The sequence below is a fragment of the Otolemur garnettii genome, unplaced genomic scaffold (genome assembly GCF_000181295.1).
Source record: "Otolemur garnettii isolate 467f Iridium unplaced genomic scaffold, OtoGar3 scaffold00142, whole genome shotgun sequence".
NCBI classification, from domain to species: Eukaryota; Metazoa; Chordata; class Mammalia; order Primates; family Galagidae; genus Otolemur; species Otolemur garnettii.
This window is the reverse complement of record NW_003852537.1, coordinates 4,574,494-4,588,839: the sequence shown is the minus strand read 5'-3', so window position 1 is coordinate 4,588,839 and position 14,346 is coordinate 4,574,494.

The following is a 14,346-nucleotide window of genomic DNA, read 5'->3' as shown; positions in this document are numbered from 1 at the left end:
AAGGCAGGGATGAGGGATTGTTCCTAGAACTTATAATTCTCTAACGCTGGGAGACTATCCCGGAAAAAAAGCTGAGAACTAAGAACTAAATAAAAATGGACCCGGTCTTGGCAATATTTTTCCATGGGAAAAACAAGAATGAATGCGGCTGTTCATTATTTTTCCAGATACAACTGTTTGATTTAGTATAATTATCCCCCCCAAATATAACTAGCTTTCATTTTTCAAAACATTTTTAGGAGAAATATTTATTCATAAAAATGACGATGTGTTTTAAACTTCTTAAATAGAAATAAAACTAGGAATATGTATTCCTATTGTTTGCCTCTAGAAAGATCATTTTATTTCTAGCTCTACAGATACACTTATATCTCTCTCCTCCATTTTTTAGTGTCCTGAAACTTTTAAATAGAAACAAGTTTTTCTCACAAATTTACTTTCCATAAAATTACATAAATGACTGAAATGCATTCTCATTTTCAAATGCTCATCTTCAGTTTGGTAAAGCATTAATGCTTATGATTAAAACAGTATAAAATGTGGAATAGTAGATGATCAGAAATTCTGCTTGCTAAATTCATTCCCGCAGTTCTGCAATATCAAATAAGTTGACAAAATGCAAATTTTAATATATTTGATTGTGCAGCATGAGTCCAATAACTTATTGGCTACGCAAATAAGATTATAAATTAATAAAAAGGAATCCAAGTTTTTAATAAGGAAAAAGGAATGTGGAATGAGTATTGAGTATGGCCATAATGAGGTAAGGACATACACGCAGGTTCACTGCTTTTCTCCTTTTTTTTTTTTTTTTTTTTGCTTTTCTCCTTGAAAATACAATTGTGAGTAATCCAAGAGTGCTACAAGTACAGCAGTCCCTTTGGTTGAGAGATGGGGCAGTCATATTACCAATATTGATGGTTATCATCTAATTACACTGGCCTCACATTTTCCCCTATTTAGTACGGAAAATTGCTTTGACTATAAAATAAATGTTAACTTTTTTCTTATTTTTAAAATGTAGCCTCTGAATTTTAATCTATAATCTTCTAAAGTATTGAATTACGTGGTTTGACTTTACACTACGTGAAGATTAAGTATTTCCTTTTGTTCCTTTTAAATTAACCTTCCATTAGTTTCGAGTGATCTCTCCTTCTTGTATTATGGAATAGCACATAAAAAAGGATCTTATCAATTTTTACTATACCCTTCACAATCTTAAATAACTCAATTATATTCACTCTATCTCTTCACATTTCCACACTAAATAATCTTGGCTCCTTACTTTCCTTTTGTATATGCATAAGTCTCATTCTACTTTAACCATCTTAGGCGTCCTTTTGTGAACTCTTTCATTCTTATCTTTCCCTGGAGGATATATCCTAACTTAAGATAGGGCTTCACATTGGAAGATTCTATATACAATTATAACATACATTAGTGCTATTAATTTGCATTTATATACCATTTCATTTATGCAAAGAGCTTTTCAGTTTATCTTCACAATATTGCTGGGAACTTATTAGCATATGTTTTTGGAAAGAGAAAGTACAAAGAAGTTGAAACTAACCCCAAATCACTAGAGGTACATCTAAATCATCTTTTTAAAACAAGAAAAAAAAAAGTGATCTTTTTCATTTAAATAATCTATTTAAAATGCTAATTTGATTGATGGGAACTTACTAAAAGACCTCGTTAATTGTCTAGCAATGGAAAGAACAAGGAAAAAATGATAATTTTGATGTAGTTATTCTTTTTAAACTGGTAAGACCACTATTGTAATTTGTGTGAGTGAAATAGAAAAGTATAACTCTGTCACTTATTTTGAGTTTAAAATAATTTTCTTTAAAGAATAATGAATTTCCAGTATTTTAAAACTAAATGTAATTACACTTGAAATTAATTGGGATGAGTTGAATCTAGCAAATACCCACTAGGCATGTAGATTTCAATGTATATCCTAGACAATATTTCCCCTCCATGCTTATGTAGGTTGGAGGTGACTATTTCCATAAGTCAAGTAGGCCGATCTTGTTTCGGACTCTTGGCTTGGTGGAAATTAATCTTATTAATATTACCTGAACTTTCTGTCACATGAGGTGTAATGTCTAAAATTAAGTTCTAATATTATGTGAGGTCTTGACTGATGAAACCAAGAAGGCCTCACATGGCTTACTCCAGTGGTTCTCAACCTTCCTAATGCCAGGATCCTTTAATACATTTCCTCATGTTGTGATGGCCCCCAACCATAATGGTTGGGTCACTAGAACATGAGGAACTGTATTAAAGGGTCGTGGCATTCGGAAGGTTGAGAACCACTAGCTTAATCACATATTTTAATGTCTTTTCTCTGCTTCCACAAATAAGGTCCTCCAGCCACATAAACCCAGGGGATGTTCCTGATTATCACTGAGTAGCAGGTTGCAGATCATGGCTGGCCCATGACATGATTTGGACAAGTGTGCTACATTCTCCATTGTGGACCAGAAATACCCTACCTTCTTGTGGGTTTGCCTTCTACAACCTATGCTATTCCCTCTGTTTTAGATTACAACTCCTCTGTGATCCTGTGTGGTGGGAGGAATTCTTCTTTGTGGGCAGTCAGTATATATAACTAATAAAATACTGCTGACTGCATCTGTCCAGTGTCGGGTGTGATGTATTGAGCCTGGAAGTGAAGGGAGGATCCAGCCCAGGAATTTGCACATGGTAGGAGCTACAAGAACAGGCCAAGTAGGCCTTGCTCTCATCTGTGATTCTGGGCCTGAAGAAATAAGGGACAGCCTCATTCACAGGCCAGACTACCTACAAGCTCAGAAACTCCTGGGGTGAACTCCTTAGGGACTTCTCTTAAGGACAGAGCCTAAGCTCTGCCCACTCTGGCAGAACTCTAAGAGATGGCTTTCTAAAGGTAGATCACCAGCCAGAATTCTTGTGTTATGAGATCACATTAGACATTTCTTTTAGAAAAACAGTTACCACTGGCAGCACATTTCAGAGGCTCAAACTGAGTCACAAAACTTGTTTACTTGTGTGGCACATTCAACTTGCTCAATGGACTCAACCTGTTACTTCGCAGGAGAACTATGACTGTGCTGAAGTGGGCAGATAGAGTGGCTGCATTCAAAGCCAAACTGGAGGGCGGCGCTGTGGCTCAGTGAGTCAGGCGCCCGCTCCATATACCCAGGGTGGCTGGTTCAAACCCAGCCCCAGCTAAACTGCAACAACAACAACAACAAAATAGCTGGGTGTCGTGGCGGGCACCTGTAGTCCCAGCTACTTGAGAGGCTGAGGCAAGAGAATCGCCTAAGCCCAGAGGTTGCTGTGAGCTGTGACTACATGGCACTCTAATAAGGGCAACAAAGTGAGATTCTGTCTCTAAAAAAAAAAAAGCCAAACTGGAGTTATAAGGACAGCAAGTGAGCGTTGGGATTTTTGACATGTTTCAAACATTAGCAGAGATTTTGAAAGAGACTGAGTCAGGTCGTGCATGATCCCCGATCTCAGCTCTCAAAGGAGCTTGGACATTACTTCCCAACCACAAAGACTCTGAGCTGAGAAGGAAGAGATTCTCAACCCACATGTGAATGAGCCAGTGGGGTCAACTTTGTTCACGCTGGAAGAGGATTAACTGCTTGTGACTGCAAATGGCAGCGGCCTTAAAAGGATATTTGAGACAACTTCAAATCTCCATAGGTTCTGGATTAAGTCAAGGTGGAATATCCTAAGATTGCCACAAAACCTCTCAAAAACCTACTTCCACATGCCATAGCCTATCTTTGTGAAGCAGGATTTTCTGCAGTGACAGCAACCAAAACCACATTACAGAGGAAGACTGAATGTAAGTGATATACTTGTCTCCGGTGTCAGTCACATAACCCTAGATGCCTAGATGGAAAATTTTGGTTGTAGATATACACATTCAGGGTGGCGCCTGTAGCTCAGGGAGTAGGGCGCTGGTCCCATATACCAAGGGTGTCGAGTTCAAACCCAGCCCCGGCCAAAACTGCAACAACAACAAAAAAAAAAAAAAAAAAAGAAAAGAAAAACACATTCAGGACTCCCATTAATTCTGCATGATGTGAATTGTATAATTATTTCATTATATATTACAGTATAACAAAATTAAGTGCACAGTAAATGTAATATACTTAAATCCTCCTGAAACCATCCTCCCAACTCCATCCCTGGAAAAACAGTCTTCCATGAAACCAGTCCCTGGTGCCAAGAAGGCTGGGGACCACTGCCTTCCATCTGCATTAGGAAATTAGTACACACGCTTGTATAGGCTCCCAGTGATCTGAATTTACTTCTATTATGTTTTTTTCTCTTTGAAAGTGCCATACACTGCTTTATTTAAAGACTTCAACTTTTAAAATGTATTGCCCAACCCAAATATTAAGCCCCACCAGCGCTTCAGTTGTCACAGTTTATCAAAATATTTGTGTTGCGATCTGTGGTCTGCCACTGTTTTCCCAGAACACGCTTTCTCAAAGTGTGGTACACATACGATTGGTCTTTACTCATATTTACCATATCATTATAATCACTAACTAATTAACACAATGTGCCTTACACAAGACTGATCAATTTTCTCTACTCTTCAACTGACAAAATGCTTTGCCCAGTTCTCTTGGCTTTAGAGAGAAAGAAATCAAAACTTTGTTTTCAGAATTAAAAATCTTAAGTTTTGAAAAGATTCCCTGTTTCTTCAATATTTGTTTGACTGTCGAGGAAGGCTAAGTATTTTCTGAGATATTTATCTACATAGTAGTTAAGTTTATATAGTGATAATGGGGTTTTCTGTGACTGTTCCTCCAGTCTGGCATTTTAACCTTCCCTAATCATAACAGTGCATCTGAGGAATTCGTGGCAGGTAGAATGGTGTCCTTGCTTTCACCTTAAGTAGATCTGGGGTTGGACCTAGGGAACTTAATAATACCTATTTCTGTATTAAAATTTAAACTCTAAAATCCATAAAACTATTTCAAGTATGAAAATAGTAAATTTCTATTTTAGTGATTCTTTTATTTATTTTCAAGTGTGAATAATTTTATCATTTGTCAAAAATGTCAACAGTTACTGACATTTAGTGATTCCCAAAAGATTATTGGTTTTAAAAGTGAAAATTTTATAATTTGGAAGAAAGGCCTCATTTGTACCTCAATATTATATGGCTTTGTGTAGCTCAGTCTGTGGTAAGCAATTTGAACTTAAATCTTCATTCTATTAATTTTTGAACTGGTAACACTTTCATACGATTTTTACATTTTTGCCTAACGTGAGCACCAATTGTTCTTTTTCTCGTTAAATATTATATTTACTTCAGACCCTTTTTTCCTGTTAAGGTCTGTTAATTCACAGGTTATGATCACTGAGTTACATTTGTCTAATACATGAAACTATAAATACATAACCAGAAAAATTATTAAGCTAGTCATCTGAATAAACCTAAATTTTCTCTACATTTCATTTCATCAGTTGATTTTCTAAAACCAAGGAGAAAAATGTTTTAACAACAGCATTGTCAAGACAGAGAGTCAAGCAGGACAGGATTTGAGCAAGAGTTACTGAAGGGAAGAAATAAAATAAAATAGATGGAATAAAATATGTGTCTGTGACTCAATCTGTGCCAGCCACCGTCCCAGGCCCTCTCATCCTTACATTGAAAACACAGAGTACTCAATATCCATGACTGTTCATGATGAACAAAATGGAACTGGGTATTTCCCTGATCACTTGTTAATAATTGCAGGCTGTGAAGCAGCTCTCTCTAGTTCCCAAACCCGTGGTCTTGTCAGTACATTACGCTTTCTGTTTAGTGTGTAGAAATCAGATTTGAAGTGATTCAAGAATGAAGGTCTGTAAACAAACACAAAGGAAGTGAAGACTGAGGGCAAACTAGTCTTTTGAACAGAGGAAAGGAGTAGAAGAACTTCCTGTAGGTAATGTAGGAAACAGTTCTGTGAAGGTATTGAGCTGAGGAAACACAGACACAAGCAACTTTAGGCCAAAGAAAGAGAAAAGATTTTTTCTTAAATTATGCATTTGAGTGCTCAGTGCATTTGAGAAGATACCAGTGATTAAAACAAGGTCTTAGGCAGATAGGGAAGAAGAAAACCAAGAAAACCATAACTCTAGGTGGAAGAATCAGCCTTAGAAAGGAAGCCAGAACCACGAGGCTGGACCTTCTCAGCTGGTCATACTCCTGTACCCCACTGCGTCAAGTCCGTAACTTCCCAGCTAACCTACTGCATAGCCTTGATATTTCTGCCACCCTCCCACTGGTGTTCAAATCCCAGTCCTCAGAGTGACCACATTAGAAGGAGGGGGCTACTGGGAGGAGACCAGGTCATTGGAGAGGACCAGGGCCCTTATAAAAAGACACACTGTGCTTTCTTCAGGTTTCTCTGCTCTTTCCTCCAAGTCAGGAGGCAATGGGAAGCAAAAAGTCCAAAACCCAGAGGAGAGTCTTTACCAGAACCCATTCTGGCATTCTGCTCTTGAACTCCCATCCTCTGAAAATGTAAGAAGTAAATTTTGGTAGTTTAGATGCTGCCTGGTCCATGGTTCTTTGTCATAGCAGCCTCAACTCACGGCACATCTAATCTGTGCTATAATTCCAGGATTTTGCTTACATAATTCCTTCAGCTTGAGCTTCTTTTCCTCACGTTCTCTATCAAAATTCTGCTTATGGAGCCCAGGTCTGCAGGTGGATGATCTTCACTCATGAGGTGGTATGAGTTATTTTTACAGAAGTGTTCTTTCCTGCTTACTTTCTCAGCTTGTACTTTTCTTTCTAAGTGGCTTCATAGTGAGAAATAAAATTATTAATAATAATAACTGGAATATTACTATAACATTCTTAAGTAGATACTATGTTATAAAGCATTAATTACTATACTTATGCTTTATGCACAATATAATTTTTTTTACACAGTCTTTTACACATTTAATTTTTACACAGTCTTATAGCTCTATTTTTAAAAAAAACAAAGCAAAAACTAAGGTTAAGAATAAATCTGAAGTTTAGTGAATATCATGTAGCCAATTATGAAAAAAATGAAGAATCAATACTTTATCTTTTTGTCTTAGGTCTCCCCTGGGAGGAAACAGCAAAAATTCCACACAATGACTTAAATGAAAGAAAATGGGGAGCATTATTTTACTTTTACAAAATCCATGGGAAACTTGATATCTGGATGTTAGGGTGATTAAGAACTGGGGAGACTCTGGATATTACCAACAGGTGACTAGAGGCCTGCATGTTCATGTTCCAATATTATGTGATTTCACAGCCAATGGACAGTTTCTGCATCTCTTTGGAATTCTATTCAAGAATCATACCTAAAGGGCTATACCACCCTCTTTTATAAGACAAAAAAAAAAAAAAAGGCAGAAATATGTGAAATATTCAATTAATTTTCAACAATTATTTAATTAGGAGAGTTAATATTCACAGTTTACTTTCTTGCATGAAACATATTACCTTTATTAAGTAAAAATGGAAATTATCTGGAAAGTAAGAAAGACATCTCAATGAAAAGCTCATCAGTAAGAAAACCTAACAGCCTTAAGGAGCTGGCGAAGGCACCTGAGAAAGTTAAGAGCTGCCATCACTTTCCTGAGGGCAAGTTGGCTGTCTGCTCATTTCTGCTGCCTTACTTGGGTTGATTCAATTCATATATTCTTCTATTGATGGGTTTATTGTGTCTCAAACATAGTTTTATATAGTTTTCAATTCAAATTTTGAGCCTAGATTCTATCACTTGAGTATTAACTTGTGATTGAGGGAAATGTATGAATCTAGTTTGGATTTACTGTGTAGTCATTGTTCAGTTAGCCTGAAGGAGAAGCTTGAGATCTCATGTTCTACAACCAATTCAGTAGGAGCTGAGGGAGAATATAAGACATAAGACAAAGGCTGACAACTGGATGATGACCCTTCCTAAAGCGGGTGCCAAGGAGTCACTCCAAGAGTTACATTCCTATCCTTCTCCTCAGGGTAACACCAGCCACACTCATGTCCACTGTCATTTCCAGATGTACTTCTAATTAACACGTTCATTTTATTTGGATTTAGTAGTCTAGCTCACAAGATTATATAAGAAAGTATTTTAATATGAATTTTTATAAATATTTCTATTTTCTGAGACTCTTATCCTTGTCAAACTCTATCCTAAGATACAGCAAACCAATTATTTACTTCACTTTTTTTTTCCATAACAGAGGGGAAATAATTCAAACATCTATAATGATATCCTTATGTGCTTATGTAAGCCTGAAAAATAATTCCAACATCGTGATTGATGAATTTTCAGCTGTCTCTGTTTTAAAATTGATTGGAGAGAAGTGAAAATTGTACTAGGGCTTGCTTTGTCTGCACAGCATGCTTTCTGAGTAAATCACTAAATGAACAACAGAGGGAATTAAATATTTTGGAATGTCATAAAAATACATTCAAAGGAAAGAAAACTAAAACTTTTAAAAGAAATATATAAAGATTTTCCTAAGCTTATTATGATATAACTATTAAATAAAATACAGAAGAATATTGATCTATAAAGATAGTAGTGCTTTAGAAAATATGGTTATTGGTTCAAGATTTTGTTCATTTTGATTTATATTTTAGAAAAATGTCTATTATTTTTTCTAATATGAGAGCCTAGAATTCATCAGACCGTATCATTGGCCTAGTATTTCCAGAAGCAGAAAGTCATTCTACATTGTCCGTCACAATGAATTGATCCTCTTACAAAGTTAGGAATTCGGACTCTAACTTCCATCCATAGAGGGAACGAGGGCTCCATTTTCTGCGCAAGCCAACTGAAGCTCATGTCAAGCTGTTGACTCACTTACTTGATTTCTCAAGCTAATGCGTTTGTGTCTCTTGTCACAGTGATTCCCCTTTTGAATGTTTAATCTGGCTTGTTTTAGATTACTAATGTCAATAGCTTATCTGGACTATTCCCTAGATACCCTAAATTCACATTTTGGATGGTAGACTTGGTCATTTCCTCATGCCAGGACTTTCTTACGCTATTTTTCATACCCTAGGGGATAACATATTAGTAATTTAACTTTCTAGCATTTGCTTTTTTTAAAATTTGTTCTGAAGAGTTGCCAGCCATTAAAGAATATTTTAAAAAATTCAGAACTATATTTTTCAAAATTTAGTAGAAATTTGGATGCATATGTAGCAATTTTAATGACATAATTTATTAAATACTTTAACACCATTACCTGATATTCAATGAGTTTCGCACAACTTCTGATATTAAACAAAGGAACTTCTGATATTAAACAAAGGAGATATTTCTGTGAATGCTGCACTATATGGTCAAAACTCATAATTAAACATGGCATTAACCCCCTATCTAATCATGAGGAATACATCTGAAAAATCCCAACTGAGGAGTATTTTACAAAATACCTGGTTAGTACTCCTCAGACCTATCAAGGTTATCAAAAACAAGGAAAGCTTAGGACAACTAGCAGTAATGTGGGATCCTGAATAAGATTGTGCAACTGGAAAACGATTTCAGGTAAAAAATAAAGGAATCTGAATAATGTATATACTTCAGTTATTAATAACATATTAGTATTGGTTCATTGTTTGTGAATAGTGTATGATAATGTGAGGTGTCAATAATATTGACACTGGGTGTATGTGAAGTCTCTACACTATCTTTATAACTTTTTATAAATCTAAAACTATTCTTATATAAAAAACATTCCACTGCAATTTAAATAAATTCTGTTATAAAAACCTCTGTATAAAATAGGGTTATTAATCTTTTGTGTGATATAAAACCAGGATGTAATATGTTTGGGATTTTAAATTAAATATCTTGACCTCAAGGGTAAAAAACTCAGTATTGCTCTATATCATAGAATAAAACTAAATGTTGTTTGCTCAAAAATATGTGGGTCTTCCAAAATATAATGGGGTGAGAACTAACATAATTTTTACTTTGTATTTTAAGTAGTAAACATGTAGGAAATAGTAGAGATATTATGTATTAGAGAAGAATGGCAATATGTTGCATTCTAGACTATTCCAGAGTAACTCATTTTTCATTTAAAATAAATAGAATGTTCCTGTCAAGAAAAGGAAGAGTAACTAGAATAGAAAAGAATTTTCCTAAGAATGACATCAATAACATCCATTATCAAGGTTCTGTTGCAAATCTTTCTGGTGTATCATATATTTAAAAATTTAAAAAGTCATAATTACACAATATGAAAAAAGATTTTTTCCTGATATTATACCATCCACATGGATACTATAATCTTTATTATGAGTCATTTCAATAAACATTATTTTCCATTGAGTAAATGAGCCCTTATTTGTTTAAATATTCACCTAATGTAGGATATTTAGGTTATTTCTAGCTCTTATAAAAATATATTGCTATTTGTACTTGTAAGAGGTAGGGTGTTCACATTTATAAAGAAAAGATACATCTTAAAAAATAGAAATGAGAGAGAAAGAAGTTGAATTCAAATTACTTTTTTCTTTTTGCATCTAGCATTTGTGCTTTCTGACCTAGGGTGACTGTTGCTTTACAGGAAACCTCTAATGAACTCTGTCCTGCACGTAAAGCAACTCTGTGCAGCCCACAGCTCATAGATATTTGTTAACGAAGAACAATGACATCTGATTTCATTATATTTACATAATTAAGTCAGAGACATATGGACATAAAATGTTCTTTGAAATATTTCCAAATCTAAATGTCCATGTGATAGTTACTCAACACTCAGAAGTGATCTTTAAGCATTTAGGAATTCATTTAAGAATAAGTTACAATTTGACTAACCTTAAATACAAAATAAAAACAAGCAGTAGCACACACATATTTCTTAGATGTGAATGAATTTAGACTTCCACTGTTTCGTGGGCTACCATATAGTCATTCAGGGATAATTTAAAAGTAGCAGCCCAGGAAATTTCCCCTATAAACTCATATTGCCAAATTACCCTAAACTTTACTCAGTATATGTACCTTGTGGTATATTTGCAATACTGTTTATCTTTGGCATCGAGTCATTCTTAGAGACCCTCGACTGCCCTGTGTGCTGCACCTCTTCAGTGGTGCAATGCTGCTGAAGGCAGAAGCCATCGCACTTATGTGTTGAAACTGAAATGCCAGTTCTTCACTGCCAATCCTTAAGCCCTACAGATACCTGTTCTATTTTGCCAAACAAGCAATGAAATAACCTTTTGGTATCTAGCCACAAGCAAGTTTAGTACTATATAACGTACTTTCTAAAATCATTTTTAATTCAGCTGCAAAAGTTGTTCAAGGTTCAGCAAGCAAATACTTTTCTCCCATAACAATGCTTTTGAGAAAGATATGTTGATATTTCAGCATACTCCCTTTCCAATAGTGCTATCGGCATGTAATTTGAGATATAACCTAAAAAGAACACAGGCCAATACTCCTGCAGATTCTTTTTTTTTTTTTTTTTGCAGTTTTTGGCCGGGGCTGGGTTTGAACCCACCACCTCCGGCATATGGGGCTGGCACCCTACCCATTTGAGCCACAGGCACCGCCCACTCCTGCAGATTCTTAACAATGCATTTAAACATGAGCACCCAGGAACTGATCGTTCCCTTTACCATCAACATACAGCTGTCCGTACTCCATAGTACTTTGAGGGTCTTGTGCAGATAGAGTGAGGGTCACCTTTTTCATGGGATGGATTCTTCCAGTTTGTCATTTTTCCTACCAACTCTCAGGAATTTTATTAGGCATCTTGGTTTTTATAAATTTGTAGCATCTTTTGACTTATTGAGTGCTTCATTCACTGAACCAAAGAGTAGACCAGGTATGTTTCAGGTGTGGCCAGGCACTGCATCAAGTAGCCAGCAAATAATGATGACCACAAAGGAAGTGCATGCCCCCATTGTTGGGGATCCCCAAACTACACTGTGGGCTCTTTCCCAATGACTGGCAGTGACAAGAGGATGAGGGAATAATGAAGAATCAAAGACATAAAAAAAGTTTTTCTTAAAGCTATGCCATGGGAGGGGGGCACCTCCAAACATGAGGACAGAGGAAAAGCCCCTGACACTGGATAGATCCATATTTATTACTTACATCCAATGGGGAAAGCTCAACCCTTACGTCATGGTTCTTGCTGGGCTTGCATTTTCCAGCCAAACTATTTCTTTGACTACCTTAATTACGCTGATTTACCTCTTACTTTTGTTAGTCTAAATTATTTATGATCTTAACACAAACAGAGCATGGGACAAGGACACAGTCCAGGAGCAGGATGTCAAAGCAGACCCCAATCAGAACACACACATAAATCACAGGAGCTGCAGTTAGGCCCCAGAAAACTTGCAGGCAGACAGGGATGCTATGCCACACCTAGAGATGATAAGAAAAGAGCCATGTTCCTCTTTATCTCCCCAAGAGACCTTTTCTCTCCTACGGAGGATTAGGTGCCTATACTGATTTTAGCATGAACTGCACTCCCTCACTATATTCCTAACTCCCCAAATGCAGTCGCTCTCCCTGAAAGGGCAGCCTGGTCTGTGCAAACCTTGTCTCTCAGAGCTTAGTGATCTTTGAACAGAGTCTCTGGGGGAAGGGTGAAGCTTTGGCAAGATAGTTTGAAAATTCCAGGCTTCCGGCTGCCACTTTGTAGCTCCCGGTATTGCCACTGTGGTCTGAATGGCTATATGCTTTTCTCTGATCCACTTCTCTCCTGTATCTGTTCCCTTTTGTTCAAAATCTGCAATCATTTTTCTTAATTCAATTCCTAACCTATTTACAACTAATAATTGAATATTAGTTTTAAATGTATAAAATCACTATTTCTAGCAATGCAAGCACGTCAAGGTGTGAGTCTTCCCTTAAGTACCCACATGTCCACCCACCCCACATGGAAGTGGAGCTCTATCAGCCCTAACAATTCCCAGGTGGATCCCAGTCGCCCAATATCTTGCTGTCAAGGACACTGATACATAAGTCATGCACATCAAATACGGAGAGAAGATTGTTAGCACCTCTACTCTCTTTATTCAAATGCTAGTGGGTAAAAAAAAATGAACAAAGTATAAACACCTAAAAAACAGTTCTAAGGAAATAAATTAAAAGTGAGGCTTATTTAGGACCAGGTACTGTCCTATGCTCTGGTTATGGTGTCAATTATTCTGAGGAGAAGAGAGAAAACAAACACACACAGCGAGGTCATTTTGTTGCTACTGTGTTAGCTGAATGAAATGGAATAAAGCAGTGGACGGCATCAGCTATGCTGTATGGGGTGCACAGCCTATTGCCCTTGGATGGTAGTCAGTGGCCTGGCTGATGTATCAATTGTGGGGTTTTTCTATGAAATGAGGAAGACACACAACAGATAAAGAGTTGTGAAAACCTTATTCATGAAAACAAATAAAAGCATAGGTGAAAGAGGTTTAAATTGCAATTTAACATCCAAACCCTTAGAGGCAGGGAAGCAGTATACCTACTTCAGTTTTATATTTCTGTATCCCTTCGAGGAAAGAAGTTATTGTTCTGGTCTCAGCAAACGATACAGATCCTAATCTGTGCTCTGATATTTTGGCTGTGAGGCCATAAACAAATTATTTAATATCTCTGTAACTCAGTTCACTCAATATATAAGAAAGATAGCATAAGTATGTACCTGAGAAAGAAAAGAAACTTTTCATCTGGGAAATGAGAGTCCCATTTAAATAACCAGGCCCAGAGAGGCACTGGAACGAGACAGCACTCATATCCCACTCCCGACTTTGAGCTGAGGAATCTTGATGCTTCGTGGACTCGATGGATGCCGTAAATAGCTACAAGTTAACCTAAACTATGCTGCATTCTGGAAACCATAACTCATATCCTTTATTTCAACATTGTCTAGATAATCACTAAGTAATGTCATTTCCATAAACCAACAAGAATTCATTTTTTCCTTTTTATTTATTTATTTGAGACATAATCTCAAGATGTCACCCTGGGTAGAGTGTTGTGGCATCATAGCTCACAGCAGCCTTCAACTCTTGGGCTCAAGCAATCCTCTTTTCTCAGTTTCTCTATTTTTAGTAGAGATGGGGGGGTCTCACTTTTTCTTAGGTTAGCGTTGAACTCCTGAACTCAAGCAGTCCACTTGCCTCGGCCTCCAAGAGAGTGCAATGAGAATTCTTGACAAAAAGCTTTGGTATCAGCCCACTCCTCGTACCCTCTTTTGCCTTCAAATATCTGCTAGTAATGACGGGCCAGAGCACTTCTCAAAGTAATCTAGAAATGTTTGCCAGCAGCTGTCCTCACCTGAGCCTAGTAAACTTCTTAAAATTATTTGCCTCAGCTTCTTCCTTTA